Genomic DNA, 17,563 nt, shown 5'->3' with positions numbered 1-17,563 from the left:
GGCAATTCACAAGCCTTTAGCCAACATCAAATTAAATGGAGAGAACCTTAAGGTAATTCTACTGGAATCAAGAAGAAGGGAAGGCTGTCCATTCTTTTTATATCTACCCAATATAGTATTTGAAGTTCTAGTTAGAGCAATAAGAAAACTGAAGGAGATCAAGAGGATACTAATTGGAAAGGAAGAAATCAAAATATTGCTATTCACTGATGATATGATATTATATATACATGTAGCGGTTTGAAAGAAAATAGCCCCCATAGGGAATGGCACCATTAGGAGGTATGGTTTGTTGGAGAAGGTGGCCTTGTTGGAGGAAGTGTGTCACTGTGGGGGGTGTTTCTTGAGGTCTTTTTGCTCAAGCTCTGGTCACTGTGGTAGGCAGTTTACTTCCTGTTGCCTGTGGATCAAGATGTAGAACTCTTAGCTCCTTGTCCAGCACCATGACTGCCTGTATGCTGCCATGTCATGCCATAATAACAACGGACTAACCCTATGAAACTGTCGGCCAGCCTCAATTAAATGTTTTCCTTTATAGGAGTTTCCATAGTCATGGTGTCTCCTCACAGTAATAGAAACCCTAACTAGAGAGGAGTTGGTCCCAGAACCTGGGGTAATGATGTGATAGGTCTGACCATGCATGCTTTTGTTTGAAGCAATATGGATCTTTGGGATTTTTGAGCAAGGTTCTACCATCATATGCAGACAACTATTCTCCCTTTGAAAGACAGCTTTTGGGCTGTGTCTTAGTTTGGTATTTATTGCTATGAAAGACACCATGACCATGGAACTCTTACAAAAACATTTAATTGGGATGGCTTGATTATAGTTTCAGATGTTCAGTCCATTATCATCATGGAGTTGTGTGGTGGTATTGCGTTTCCCAAAATATTGTGTACTTTAATAAAATTATCTGGGGTCAGAGAACAGAAAAGCCACAAAATACGTAGGCTAGAAAATGTTAGCACATGCCTTTAATCCTAGCATTTCAGAGACAGAAGTCCCTCTGGATCTCTGTGAGTTCAAGGCTGCATTGGAAACAGCCAGGCATGGTGACTCATGCCTTTAATCCCAGAAAGCAGCCTTTAATCCCAGGGAGTGGTGGTAGAAAGCAGAAAGGTTTATAAGGTGTGAGGACCAGAAACTATAAGCATTTGGCTGGTTAAGCATTGGGCTGTTTAAGCTTTCAGGCTTTGGAGCACAGTTCAGCTGAGAGCCATTCGGATATGAGGACACAGAGGCTTCCAGTCTGAGGAAACAAGACCAGCCGAGAAGTTGGCCAGGTGAGGTGAGCTGTGGTTTGTTCTGTCTCTCTGACCTTCCAGTGTTCACTCCATTACCTGGCTCAGGTTTGATTTTATTAATAAGACTCTCTAAGATTCCTGCTACAGAGTTGAGCATGGCAATGCAGGAAGATGTAGCACTGGAACTGAGGGTCCTACATCTTGCAGGCAACAGCAAGTTAACTGACACATTCAGTGGTATACTGAGCATAAGAATCCTCAAAGTTCTGCCACAGTGACTCATTTCCATCAGCAAGGCATACCTACTCCAACAAAGCCACACCTCCTAATAGTGCCCCTCCCTTTGATATTATGGGGGCCAATGATATTCAAATTAGCACATTGCACTTCCTGGCCTCCATAAGAATATAACAATATCATCATGCAAAATTCATTTAGTCCAAATTCAAAAGTCCCCACAGTCTACCACAGTCCCAACAATGTTTAAAAGTTCAAAGTCTCTTATGAGATTCATGCAACATCTTAAGTCCTTGTAAAATAAAAATAAAAAACCAGATCACATAGTTCCAATATATAATGTCACATGATATACATTACCATTAAAAAATACAAGGAAAGGAGCATAGTAAAGAAATATTGTACCAAAACAATACTGAAAATCAGCTGGGGAAACTCCAGCCTCTGCACCTAAATGACTGATGTCCAAATGCAATTCAGATTTCCAACTATGTTCATTTTTGTTGCCTGCAACACACTTCTTACCCTTAGACTGATTCTACACCTTGTTAGCCGCTATCCTCAGCAGATATCCCAAGACTCTGGCATCTCTCACATCATGGGGTCTCCAGCATAATTCAGACTTTAACTTCACACTTTCACACAATGGCCTACCTATTAGGCCTCCATTCAGGGATTCCCCTGACATATGCCTGACTTCAGTGGCTTTCTTTAGGCATGCAGGCAAACTCCATAATTTGTTTCTTATATTTTTAACTCTAAAGACTGTACCACATGTTCCAAGCTGCCAAGTTCTGCTGCTTACTGGAGCTGGAAAATGGTCCCCTCATTCAATTACATCTTCATCAGCCTTCTGTCTTTCACTGCTTAAGCTTGGATGCCATGAAACTTGCTCTGTAGATCAGTCTGACTTCAACTCAGTGATCTGACAGCCTTTGTTTCCCAGTGCTGTCATTAAATTTTCTTTAATTCATATGTTGGAAACTCAGCTTGATGGGATCTTGCCTTAAGCCCATCACTCCCTTTATTTCATTTCTTAATCTATGTTTTTGAACACAAAATACAGCACCATTCCAATTTCTCATGCTCTTTTTCTCCTCAAAATTTACTTTTTGTAATTTACACTGCTCAGCTCGTGCCTTCTCATTATAAATCTTCGTTAGAGTTATCACTAATGTCCAAACTACAGAGTCTATAAGGGTGTTTTGAGATTTCTTCTGCCAATGAAATTAATCTAAACTGCTTCCATTTATCCTCAGGCAGACTCTTTCAACAAGGGCAAAGGCAACCTACTAATATTTTGTCACTGAAACATTTTGAGTGAGCTTCAAACAGTTCAATTAACTCTTAGCACTGCTGTCTTTCATGTTTCTACTATTATGGCTCAGTAAGCTGTGCTTAAATCATTGTACTGCTTTCATAACTCAAGGGACCAAGATCCAAAGTTCTCCAAACAAATACTTGATCAGGCACATCACAGCAATATCCCATTTCCTGGTACCAACTTCTGTCATAGTTAAGGATTTTTATTGCTTTGAGGAGACACCATGACCACAGCAACTCTTAGGAAGAAAACATTTAATTGGTATGGCTCATTTACAGTTTAAAGGGTTGGTCCATTATCATCATGATGGGAAGCATGGCAGTATGCAGGCAGACATAATGCTGGAGTAGTGGAAAACCCTACATTTTGCAGGCAACAGGAAGTCAAGTGACACATCAGACAGTATTCTTAGCATTGGAAATCTCAAAGCTCATCCCCACAGTGATACACTTCCTCCAACAATGCCAAACCCTCACCAACAATGCCATACCTCCTAATAGTGCAACTCCCTATGACATTATGGGAGCCAATTACATTCAAACTACCACAGCTTGGTATTGGGTTTTAATGGAAACTGCATGATTGACAGTGGGACACCCAAGATACCATAAGACCTGAACTGCTGATCCATGAGCTGGGTGCTATTATACCCACTGAGTCATAAAGTAGGATGTGATTAACCATATTTTGTTATCAAATGGAAGTAGTATATATGAGACTGGGCCTGAGCAAGTCCTAAAGGCACAAGCACGCTACATGAAGAAGTTGCCCAAATGTGTATACTTTCTTCTCCTATTACAATACTGTCTGTTGCCAAACATCCAACTATGGCCTCATGGAGTGTTACATATGATGATTTGACTGAGGAAGAGAAGACTAGGGCCTGGCTAAAGATGTTTCAGAGGAGAAGAATATTAATATGTTGCTGAGAGATTGTTCTTGTGATATTTTGGTGAAGAATCTGGCTTCTTTTTGCCTTTGTCTGAAGAGTCTGCTTGAGGTGAAAGTGAAGGGATTTGGATTAATTCTGCTGGCAGAGTAAATCTCCAAACAGCTTAGTAGTGACTCTGGTATGTGGTTAGTAGTGTTAAATCTAACAAAGATTTATATTGAAAAGGAGCAAGCTGAGAAAGGAAAATACAAAATATACAATTTGAGGATAAAAGGAGCACCGGGAAATATAATGGAGCTGAGTCCTGTGTTCAAGGAGATAAAGAGATTTAGAAATGGAATAAAAGGAATGGTGATATCAGGGCAAGATCACACCCAGCTAGGCTTCCAACTTCTAAAAATGGATTAAAGAAAAGCTCAAAGCTGAGTGTGTTGGCACATGCCTTTAATACCAGCCCTCTGGTAGCAAAGGCATGTGTATCTCTTTATTTGAGGTCATCCTGGTCTACAGAACAAGTTCCAGGACAGCCAAGCTCATCCAGTGAAGGAAACCATTAAAAAGAAAAAGCTAGTAAAGATGTAACTGAGAGATCTCTGAGTTCAAAGCCAGCCAGGTCTACATGGCAAGTTCCAGGAGAGCCATTTGCATAAGTGAAGGAAACCATAGAAAACAGAAAGCTTGTGAAGATGTAAATGAATGAGAGGAGTTACATATTCCAGTCACAACCATCAGTGGAACTTGGCTGCTTTGGCCACATGATTCTGTCTTGAGAGACTGAGGGATAGAAGAAAGGGTTGATGGAATCTCCCTCTGCTACTAAGGTAAGTTGCTGAGGCCAGCCATGCATCAGTGACTTCCCTGAGCTGAGGATAGAAAGCATTGTAGAAAGTTGTGTAGGTAAATCCTGGATTGCTTTCAAGATGACAAGATGTTGGAGATTCCAGAGCTGTGGGATATCTGCTGAGGGGAGTGGCTAACAGGGAGTAGAACTAACCCAAGAGAGAGAAGTGTGGTGGTATTTTACTTGTACTGAAATGTGATTTTAATTGTATGTTAATAAATAAAGGTGTCTGTGGGTCAGAGCTATTAGAGCCATAGCAAGTACGTGGCAGCAAGACCGTTGGTTACATCTACATTTGGCGCCCAACGTGACAAGAATCCATTAAAAACTGCTTAACTTGGCTTGGCGGCAGGTCTGGTTTCCCGCCAGGGTGGCCTGCAGGTCCTGTTTCCCGCCAGGGCAGCTGGCTCCCTAGCCCGGGCCCAGGTCGGCTTGGCCTCAGGCCAGACTAACCTTGAGCTACTTGCTTAAAGCTGGTGCTACAAACAACTCAGGCCTGCCCTGCCAAACAGGGACCTGCCTGTAAAGCCAACGCACGTGGTTGGAGCTTAAGATAGCCAGAGCCAAGGCTTGACTAGGCTCAAGCGGGAACACATGGCTGGATTCAAGCTCTTAGGCAGAACTTGCAGCCACGGTTCTTGCGTGTTCTCTCTCTCTCTCTCTCTTTCTCTCTCTCTCTCTCTCTCTCTCTCTCTCTCTCTCTCTCTCTCTTTCTCTCTCTCTCTGGATTCACACCTTGGACACTAGGTGGCTGTTTTGAAATTCCCTCGGATTGGTACTGTTCTACAAGGACTTGGTAAGTCACTTAACATATCAGATATCTTAAAGGAAACTATTTAAAAGAGAAATTTTTTTCCACATTATAAAAAATGGGTTTTCTGTGTTCATTGGAAGAAAATTGGGCTTTGTTTGCAATTTTAGACAGTCTGACAATGGAACAGCTATATGAGAAGATTAATGTTGATCAAATTATGCATTTTATTACTATGCTTATTCTCATTTTACTATTTAAAAAGATAGTCAATTTAAGTGCCAGGGTGACAGCTTTAGAAAAACTTGATAAACCTGTAAAAACTCAGACAGAAGAAACTAACAGTGAAGTTGCTTCAAGATTGGATCATAGGGTTACAGAAAGAAAGCCTGTTTTCACACAGTCACCCTTAGTTTGTCCAGTAACCGTACAGCAGTTGCCTGATCAAATGACTACACAAAATATTTGGGCTCCAATTGAAATGTTAGATTTATGAAGGTTTAAGGAGGCAATAGTATCTTATGGCATGCATTCCCCATATGTAAAGCAAATGTTAAACTCTTGGTCAACATATAATAGGATTGTACCACAGGACTGGCGGGAGCTGGCACAAGCTGTTCTTGAACCCAGTCAAAGGCTTCATTGGCTAACTTGGTTCAAGGATGAAGCTAAAAACATAGAAAAAAACAGTGGAGGGATAAAGGAATACAAGTCTGCCAGGATCAGCTTATTGGAGAAGGTCAATATGCTTCAGCACAAGCACAATGTTTATATGATGTCCAAACCCTAATTTTATGTTGAACAGCAGCCTTGAATGCATGGGACAAAGTTGAGGAAACAGGAAAAAAAACTGAGTCATTTACAAAGGTTGTACAAGGCCCAAAAGAATCTTTCACAGATTTTTTACAAAGACTGGCTTCAGCAGTAAAGAGAATGGTCCTGGATTCAGAAGCTAGTAAGATAATAATTGAAACTTTGGCCTTTGAGAATGCGAATGCAGCATGCAAAACAATAATCAGGCCGTTAAAGGCAAGATCTGCACCTTTGGAAGATTGGATTAGAGACACAGTTAATGTTGAAGCTCATGAGCATGATGATACGTGGGTATGAGAAGCATTTTCAAAAGGTTTGAGGAATGTTAGATGTTTTGGATGTGGAAAGCAAGGACATTTGAAAAGGGACTGTAAACAGGTCATTCCTAGAAACAATGTTTCTTCAAGGAACAATGGCAACAGAATGCCCCTTCCTTCTGGAGTATGCAGAAGGTATGGTAAGGGAAAACACTGGACCAACGAATGTAGATCAACAAGGGACAGACAGGGTAATCCTTTGCCTCAGTCTTCAGGAAACTCCCAGAGGGGCCTCATGCAGGCCCCCATAGCAAACCAGTTCAAGCCTTTCCTGCAGTCATAGAGGAAACCCTTACTCAGAACAATTAAACAACCAAATGCCTATTGGAATAAGTCATGCTGGTCAGGATGATGAAACAGAGAGAATAGAAAATTCAGGAGAAGACATAAAGAAAATTTTTTGGCAAACTTCTATTAATGAACAAAGACCAAAATTATCAATAAAAATAAATGGTGTTTTGTTGTCTGGTCTGGTAGACACAGGTGCGTACATTACCATAATTGCACCAGAATTTTGGCATCCAACTTGGCCTCTTCAGGAGGTAAACGTTCAACTGTTAGGTATTGGGACATTATCTCAGGTGAAACAGAGTGAAAGATGGCTCGAATGTATAGGTCCAGAAGGACAGAGAGGAAAATTGAAACCATATGTAGCTAACATAGCTATGAACCTGTGGGGTCGAGAATTCTTACAACAATGGAATACTCAGATTAACATCCCTCCAATCTCAGAAACAAATCATAAACTAGCACATGTTTCTGGGAGAAATATTAGAAGGCATTATTCTGAGTGGTCACCAGCCATCCATATTATACAAGAACAGGGCACAACAACTGATGATCTTCCAAAAACAACAACAGCTCTACCTTTAAAATGGTTGACAGACAAGCATGTATGGGTCCAGCAATGACCTTTAACAACAGAGAATCTCCAGGCTTTAGAAGAGCTGGTAGAAGAACAGTTAAATGCTCAGCATATTGAGGAATCAACCAGCCCTTGGAATTCTCCTGTATTTGTTATTAAGAAGAAATCTGGTAAATGGAGAATGGTAACAGACCTTAGAGCAATTAACAAAGTAATTCAGCCAATGGGCTCTCTACAATCTGGAATTCCTTTGCCTACTCTGTTACCAAAAGGATGGCCTCTCATAGTTATTGATTTAAAAGACTGTTTCTTTTCAATACCCTTACAAGAAAAACACAGAGAAAGATTTGCTTTCACAGTGCCTACTTATAATAATTCTCAACCGGTTAAAAGATTTCAATGGAGGGTCCTCCCACAGGGAATGTTGAATAGCCCAACTCTGTGCCAATATTTTGTACAACAACCATTGGAAGTGATACGTAAAAAATTTCCTAAATCTATAATTTATCATTATATGGATGATAATTTACTAGCTGACTCAAATGCAGATACTTTAGAAAGAATGTTTGAAGAAGTAAAGAAAATTTTGCCTTGCTGGGGATTACAAATGGCTCCTGAAAAGATACAAAGAGGAGATTCTATTAATTATTTAGGATATAAAATAGAGCTACAAAAAATTAGACCCCAAAAGGTGCAAATTAGGAGAGATAGACTACAGACGCTTAATGACTTTCAAAGATTATTTGGAGATATTTCTCATCTACGAACTATTGTTGGGGTAAAAAATGATGAACTGCATAATTTGTTCAAAACCTTAGAAGGTGACAAGGACTTAAATAGTCCAAGAGAATTATCGCCTGAAGCTGAGAAAGAATTGGCCTTGGTAGAAAAGAAAGTACATGAAGGACACGTGGATCGTATTGATCCAAAGCTGGATTGCATTTTGGTTATTTTACCTTCTAGACATTCTCCTACAGGAATATTAATGCAGAGGGAAGATATTATATTAGAATGGATATTTTTACCAAATAAACCAAATAAAAAATTAAAAACTTATGTGGAAAAATCTCTGACTTGATTTGGAAAGGAAAATTGAGACTTCGTCAATTAGCAGGAATAGATCCAGCACAAATTGTCGTACCTTTAACTAAGGAGGACATTGAAAAATTATGAACAGAAAGTGAACCTTGGCAAAGAGCTTGCAGTAATTTTTTGGGAGAAATTAACAGCAAATATCCCAAAAGCGATAGAATTGATCTTATAAAGAGAGCTGATTGGATCTTGCCTCGAATTGTACAGGAAAAACCCATATCTGGAGTTCGTACATTTTATACAGATGCCAACAAACAAGGAAAGGCAGGATACAAATCAGAAAATTTAAGTAAAGTGGTTCAAAGTCCTTATAATTCAGTTCAAAAATCAGAATTGTATGCTATTCTGTTGGTATTAATGGATTTTTCAGAACCTCTCAACATAGTAACTGACTCTCAGTATGCTGAAAGAGTAGTATTACATATTGAGACTGCAGAATTTATCCACGATGCTTCAGAATTAACTTCACTATTTATTCAATTACACGATACAATCAGAAAAAGGAGTCATCCTTTATAACTCACATTCGATCCCATACTGGTCTGCCAGGCCCTCTTGCACAAGGCAATGATGAGATTGATAAATTATTGATAGGAAATGTGCTGGAGGCCTCAGAATTTCATAAAAAATATCATGTCAATAGTAAAGGTTTAAAAAAGGATTTTTCCATAACCTGGCAACAAGCCAAAGAAATAATAAAGAAATGTCCTACTTGTTCCTTCTACAATCAAACGCCATTACCAGCTGGATGTAACCCAAAAGGTACTCAAAGGAATGAAATCTGGCAGATGGACGTGTTTCACTTTGCAGAACTTGGAAAACTGAAATATGTACACCACACTATCGATACTTATTCAGGATTTCAGTGGGCAACTGCTTTGAGTTCTGAAAAAGCTGATTCTGTAATTACACATTTGCTAGAAGTTATGGCCATCATGGGTATACCTGCACAAATCAAAACTGATAATGCTCCATCATATGTCTCTGTTAAAATGAAAGAGTTTTTTGCTTATAACAATATAAAGCATATTACAGGCATACCACATAATCCTACAGGTCAAGCAGTTATAGAAAGATCAAACAGAACTCTAAAGGATATGCTAAATAAACAGAAAGGGGTAACAAAAACCCCCAGAAACAGACTGCATAATGCTCTATTAACTTTGAATTTTCTTAATGCCAATGAGAAAGGAACAACAGCTGCAGAGAGACATTGGATAATAGAAAAAACTACAGAATTAAATCAGCCTATATACTTTAAGGATGTGCTGACCTCAGAATGGAAACCAGGGTATGTGTTACATTGGGGACGAGGTTTTGCTTTTGTTTCTACAGGAGAAGATAAACTGTGGGTACCATCAAAATTGATAAAGGTTCGATTTGAACAAGAGAAACCTCTTAATTAGAGGAGGTGATAGTTCATCAACCAGCATGAACATCCAAATTAAACTAACTTACCAGTAATACATGTCTTTTCATTTAATCAGATAATAACAAGCCAAAAAGGAACATCCCCAAAATTAGTCTTGGGGAAAGGTTTTTGTTTTTGTCTTTTAGGAGAATGAAGGTTAAGGAATCTGAAGAACACTGAACAAATGAGACAACTGAAGAAAAGGGACAAATCATCTATCCCAGGAAACAGAGTGAAGCAGCGTATGGGTATATATTATCTAAAAAATTTTATGTCTTCCTAAATGTTTGTTTCTGCTTTTCTCTAAAAATTTAACACTATTGGTCTTCTAATAGTCCCAGTTCTATTAAAATTTAAAGCTGACTTTAGAGTTGGAGAATGGCTCTCTCCTTCTTTAAACTCAAGCATGTTGTTAAAAGGAAAATGCAAACCCCCTGTATCATGCCAGAATAAAAGAGCCATCTTCTGCTATGGGACGGGAGAAAAGCCAAATTAAGTAAGGGACTATTCTATTACTAATCTCAACTCTTTGATTGTATTCTGATTCTTTAAAACTTTTCTTAAAGTATAAATTTTATATCAAAATTTACAAGATTAATATATATATAGATATATAGTTATATATACATTTTAAACTTTAAGATATGAATGGTCATATAGAGTACTAATTAATTCTAGAAAAAAGGCTTCAATTAGCTGCATATATATGTCTTTGTGAATTTGGGGCCCCACAACAACAACAATTCCTCGTGGACAATAATAACATCATTAAGCTGACAAACATCATCTACAGATCAGCTTTGAACTACAAGGTGCTCAGAGCAATTTTGAGATGACTAGCTGAGATGATCCAGTCTCAAAGACTACTTGAATAAAGACTTGAGATAAACCCTGAACTTTGGCATTATACACAGACTGGATAATGAAGGACATAGTTACCTTTCCTAGAATTTGACAATTAACCTAAAATTTTTCTTTCAGGATAAAGATAACTTCGCCCATACCCAGCAGGAAGCAATTTTAAGAATACAATGCCCACATTACCAAAGAGGTGGTGTGGGGCAGGTGGTTTTTTGGTCTTTTTATTGGGTTTTGGGTCTGGGATAATTGTTTAGGGGGTTGGTTACAAGTTGTTGTCAAGGGTTAGGAAAAAGGCTAAGCAAAGTAGATTAGATTTAAAGTTCTTGTTTAAAAAAAGAGAAAGAAAGAAAGAAAAGAAGAAAAAGACAATTACTAGTTTTAAATACTTTACATTGGATTGGATTGTTTATATTGTATACAAATTATATATATACTGAAATTTATATTGTTAGAAAATGCTATATGTATATTTCTAATTGTACTTATACCGTTCATTTAACAATGCAATTTTCTGATCCTTGAATGTTATTATTACCAACTATTAGGATATAAAGAAATGAAAGTTAGTAGTTAGACATTACAATAGAACTTGTAGCCATATTAGATATGTTTTAAAAATTGAGCAGATATATTTTAGACAGGTCATCTTCAAACCCTTCAGAGATCTACAGAATATGGCATTTAAAATGTTTTAATAACTTAGAAAATTTTTCTTTTTTGTTATGACTATGAGACATGTCGGCTCCTGGAGGTACCAATCTACTTCAGAGAAAATATGGGCATTGAAGAAACTACATATGGAGTTAACTTTCATTGTGGCAAAAGTTAGCCACTGGACAACAAAGTATCCTCGAATCAACTGCTGACAAAATGGACAGACAGGACACGAAACAAAAAACTACTGATTCTTGCCAAAACAAGTGTGGTTATGGCTTTATCAAAAGGCATCTTCTGAGGCCAGGACAATATGGCACCATCCCTGAAATGGCCTTCACAATTCGGAAAAGGTACAGTGCCCTTTTCTTTGAAGGCAGCTGAATAGGCAGTGGGCCGATGGCTTCTGATGTGCAATGGAACAGCAGCTGAAACAGTTATTCTTGAAGAGTAACTAAGCTCACGCCTCTCAATAGTAAACTGGAATTTGACAGAGGGATGTGGAGAAGAACGGGATGCTGAGATGAAGCCATATATACACAGCCAAGAAGAATGGACAGTTGAATTAAAAAACCATCAGCAATTTCCAGAATTTAAAATCCTGAATCATGACATGACACTAGTGGAATTCAGATGTTTCTGGTACATGGACTGCTCTCACCCAATATGAGGTTGAACTGGTAACCTTGTGTACATCCTACTTCACAAATGAGTCTGTCAGATATGCTAAGCCTGTAGGCTGAAGATGATGCCCCAGCATTGCGGAGAAACCTCAGGTGACTGTCCAGGCAGCTGGCTGTTTCTGTCAACTCACAAATTTTTTGGAAGTTGCTTGCATGCACTTTCTGTTTTTATTTTTGTTAGGTAATATTATTTCCTTCTTGTGTCTCTGAGGGAGTTGAAGATTAGTTAGTTATAGTTGAAGGTTAGTTAGTTATAGTTGAAGATTAATTAGGATAGAAAGTGAATTAGATACATTTTGGACTTAACAAAATAGGATAGATAATGAAATTATTTTCTCTGAATTTGTCAAATACAAATGGACTAGACATTGTTTAGACATTTATTACTTGTATATATTGTATATAGTCATTGTACTTTTGTATATAGTTTTTCTTTTGTTAGTTATAACCTTTTTCATTTTTTTCCTTTTTATTAAAATAGTAAAGGGGATATGTGGTGGTATTTTACTTGTACTGAAATGTGATTTTAATTGTATGCTAATAAATAAAGTTGTCTGGGGGTCAGCGCTATTAGAGCCATAGCAAGTACGTGGCAGCGGTGGCGCACTCCTTTAAGGACCTGGAGGGTGGTACATTCAGACAGTGACAAGGCAGTCACATGTTTGGGTTTACAACCAATGAGAAGGCAGAACAGGAAGACTTTAAAGACATACACAGGAAGTAGGTCTTTTTCGGAGAGCTCTCTTGGCTGGAGAGGATCCCTGAATCAGGAAGGGTGAGGCTCTTAGCTTTGACCTCTTGGCTTTCTTCTCTGAATTGGCTCTGTGTTTCTTATTTTATAAGACCGTTGGTTACATCTACAGAGAAGTGTGTTGCAGTCAACAAAGTTGAAAATAGGTGGAGATTTGAAGAGTGTTTTGACATCAGCTGTGGAAATACAGTTTGGGGTTTACCTAGTTGGTTCTGCTTTGGTCCAGTATTTCCTTACAATGCTCTCTTCCATACTTTTTGGAAACGTAATGTATATCCTGTGTCATTATATGTTGGAAGTATGTGATCTGCTTTTGAATTTTGATTTTATAAGGGATTACAGTTAAGAGGTTGCAGGAATCTCTGAAGAGACTTTGAACTTTAGACTTTTAATAAGTTTGAGACTGATATAGAGTATGGGGACTTTTGAAGTTGGACTGAATGCATTTCACATTTTGATATTTCTACAAGCCTATGGGGGCCAGGGAATGGAATGTTTTGGCTTATAAGAAAATGGACCCCATAAGGAGTGACACTATTAGGAGATATGTCTCTGTTGGAGTAGGTATGGCCTTGTGGGAGGAAGTTTGTCACTGTAGGGATGGACCTTGAGGTCTCCTTTGTTCAAGCTATGCTCAGTGTTGTAGACAGTTTACTTCCTATTGCCTGTGGATCAAGATGTAGAGCTCTCAGGTACTTCTCTAGCACCATGGCTGTCTGTATGCTGCCTTGTTGTGACATGATGATAATGCACTAAATCTCTGAAACTGTAAGCCAACCTCAATTAATCATTTTCCTTTATAAGAGTTGCTGTAGTAATAGTGTCTCTTCACAGAAATAGCAATGCTAAGTCAGAAAGAAATTGGTCCCAGGTGCTGGTGTTTTCCTGTTATAGGCCTACCACATCTCTGTATGAAGAAATATGGACCTATTGGATTGTGGAGCAAGGCTCTACCATCATATGCAGCAATTATTTTCCTTTTGAAGGACAGTCTTTGGCCTGTGTCTTAGGTTGGTTTTTATTGCTGTGAAAAAGACACCATGACCACAGAAACTCTTATAAAGAAAATATTTACTTGGGGTGGCTTGCTTTCGGTTGCAGATATTCAGCCTATTGTCATCATGGAGGTGAGCAGGGCAACATGCAGGAAGACATAGCACTGGAACAGGGAGTGCTATATCTTGTAGGCAACAGGAAGTCAATTGACATATTCAGTGGTATCCTGAGCATAAGAAATGTCAAAGCCCTCCCAACAGTGACACATTTTCTTCTATAAGGCCATACCCATTCTAACAAAGCTACATCTCCTAGTAGTGATAGCGGGTCCCATTTACTTTCAAACTAACCACATTCCACTCCCTGGCCCCCATAAGGTTGTAACAATATCGTAATGCAAATTTCATTTAGTCCAACTTCCTAAGAACCATAGTCTGTCACAGTCCCAACAATGTTTAAAAGTTTGAAGTTCAAAGATTCCTCTGAGATTAATGCAACCTCTTAAGTATATTCACCTGTAAAAGCAATATCAAAAAGCAGATCACATATTTCCAATATATAATGGTACATGATTACCATTCCTAAATGCAGGGAAGGGAGCATAGTGAGGAAATATTGGACCAAAGCAAGACTGAAAGACAAGTGGGCAAATTCCAAACTCTTATCTCCATATCTGATATCAAAATGAAGTTCAGATTTCGAACTCTGTTCAGCTTTGTTGACTACAACACACTACTTTCTCTTGGGCTGGTTCCACTCATTGCTACCAGCTCTCTGTGGCAAGTATTCCACAACTTGGCATCGCTAACATCTTGGGTTCTCCAAGGAAATTTAGGCTTCAATTTCACAGCTTCACAAAATGGCCTCCTACTAGACCTCCATTCACAGACACCCCTTTCACATTCCTGGCCCCAGTGTTTCTCCTTAGGCATGGAGACAAATTCAATAACCCATTTCTTTAGTCCTTAATTCTAAAGCCAGAACCACAAGACCAAAGCTGCAAAGTTCTGCTACTTGCTTGTCATGGACCATGGCCCCTAATTCAATTATGTCTTCCCCTGCTTTCTGTCCTTTGCTGTTGAAGGTTGGCTGCTCTGCAACCTCCTCTGTTGACCAGATTGGCCTCAAACTCAGAGATATTTCCAAGCTCTCTTTCCCAGTGCTGGGATTAATGGTGTGCCCCATCACATCTGGCACTAAGCTTTTCTTTAGTTTCTTTCCACAAGTTGGAAACTTAGCTGGATCGGATCTTGTCTTAAGGTTGCTACTCTGTTGCATTTCTAATCTGTTCATATCCTTGAGCCCATACTTATTTCCACTCCACTTTTTGCTGTTCCTTTACTCCTTAAATTTTACATTTGGTAATTAATTCTGCTTAGCGTGCTCCTTTTCATTATAAATCTTCACTAGAATTATAACTAATAACTATTCTACAGAGTCTATATTAGGCTCTTTTAAGATTTCCTCTGACAATGGAATTAATTCAAACCTTTTCACTTTAGTCTCAGGTAGACTCTTTGGACAATTGCAAAAGTTAGCCACCTTCGTCACCAAAATATCACAAGAATGATCTCCGTTCAACTTACTAAAATTCTTTCCTTCTGAATCCTTTTAAGTGAGCCCCCAATAGTTCAAATAACCCTTAGCACCACTGTGTTTCATGTTCCTAGTAGTATGGCCCATTGAGCAGTGCTTAATGCATTCCACTGATTTTCTAACCCAAAGTACCAAAACCTAAATTCCTTCCAACAAAGGCATGGTCCAGCCTACCACAGCTGTGCCCAAGTCCCTGGTACCAACTTCTGTCTTAGTTAGGGTTTCTATTGCTGTGAAAAACAGCATGACCACAGCAACTATCATAAAGAAAGTATTTAATTGGGTTGGCTCAGGAACCCTCCAAATTGTAGGATTAACACATATCTCTCAATAGTAACCTTCAATGTAAATTGTTTTAACTCTGCTTGACTTGGTGACAAAGCATCCAGCTGTTCACTGTCTGAAAGCAACACATTTCTACTGACAGGAACATATATAGAATGAAAGCAAAGGGGTGAAAATAATATTCTAAATGAATGGAAATTGAAAGAATGAGAGTATCTGTGCTCCTATTTGGAACAATAAAGTTCAAAAACAGAAGTAATAATGATGCATCCTACTAAATGGATCATTCATCAAGAAGTAGTAGGGTCTGCGAGAAGTCCCACAAAAGAGCACCATGCATGGATGCAATCAACAAGAGCATTTTTTTCTATCTCAAGAGGAAAAATATCAGTGTACTGGGGCTGCACAGCCTACAAAAACGCAAAATGGTGACCCTGAGAGAGGCTCCCAGGCTTCTTTTATACACAGCTGAAGGAATTCCTAAGGCAGTGAGAACATTCTATTTAGGATTGGTGTATGCAAGTGACAATCATATAAGTTCATTTCTAATTGGTTAGTACTAGCAAGAGTGGGCTAAGTCTATAGCTTTTCCATTCTTGGGCAAGTATGCACAAGTCCCAGACTTCATCCTTATTTTGATATTACCTGTGGGAGGAGGGGTTTGTCCCAGGCTTAGTAAGTGTAGGAACTGAGGCGTAGTTTTTAACTGAGCTATTAGAAACCTGTCATGGTATTTGTTTGACCTTCTCAGAAGTAATATCTACATATGCTTGTGTATGTATGTGTATGTGTGTGTGCATGTGTGTCTGTATGTATTCACATGCCAGTAATTCAACTGCATAATGGTGGCTTAACATACAACTTCTTTTCACTTCTTTATTTGTTTTATCAAAACAAAATGTCACTGTGTAGACCTGGCTAGCTTGACACTCACTATGTAGGCCATGCTGGCCTTAAACTAATGGAAATATACCTGTCTTTGCCTCTAGAACACTGGGATTACACCAAGTGCTATTACAAATGATTCCAACATTTATTAATGAATTATTCATAACATAAGTTGACAAGGAAGCTTCAAAGATAAACCACTTTAGCTAAAAGACTTAATATACAAGTACCTAGCACTCCATCCAACAACTCTGGAGCACATATCCTTCTCAGCAATACACAAACGATTATATGCCTCTAAAATATTTTAGCTCATAAAACAGTCTTCATAAAGGCCAACAAATTTAAATGCTTCCTGTCTTATAACATCAAATACAATTAGAAATGAACAACCAAAGAAGCAGCAGAAAACATGCAAAGACATAAAGATTGTATGATCAATGAATTATAAAAATATGACACCAAATAAGGAGAGAGACTGGTTGAAGAAAGAGATCAGCAGAAGCATGGGGATGACAGAGAGTAATAGTGAATGTGCTCACAATGAATTGTTTACACTTGTGAAATTGAAAATAAAGTAACAACAGGTATGATTAGGATTTAAAAAATAGATAAAAGTATACACAATGAATAATTTTTTTCAAAGAATGTATTGATCCTTCAACATAAAAATGTTAATAAATATAACATAATATATAAATAAAATGAAGAAAGAAACCCATTTAATAGTTTCAAAAGTTCCAAAAAAAATAACATGGGCAAAAATGAATGTCTTCTCAGGATGAACACTCTGAAGAAACTGGGAACAGGAACATGATACCCAAAGATGGTAAATGTGATATATTATAGCCAGCAGCTTACTGAATGACATCAACTCTTAACATGAAGAGTAACATAAGCACATCTCTTCATCCCTTTTTTCTTCACCATTTTTTGAAACTGTGAAAGTAACACATCAAGAGAAAGGAAAGGAATCATTCAGTTTCTCTTTTTAATATAATACAGTACATACTTTAAAAAAAAACAAGGAAACATCTCATAGAGTATCAGAAATTCAAGATG

The sequence above is a fragment of the Peromyscus californicus genome, unplaced genomic scaffold, assembly GCF_007827085.1.
Source record: "Peromyscus californicus insignis strain IS unplaced genomic scaffold, ASM782708v3 Scaffold_4__1_contigs__length_199733344, whole genome shotgun sequence".
Classification (NCBI taxonomy): Eukaryota; Metazoa; Chordata; class Mammalia; order Rodentia; family Cricetidae; genus Peromyscus; species Peromyscus californicus.
Note: the sequence above shows the minus strand (reverse complement) of the source record.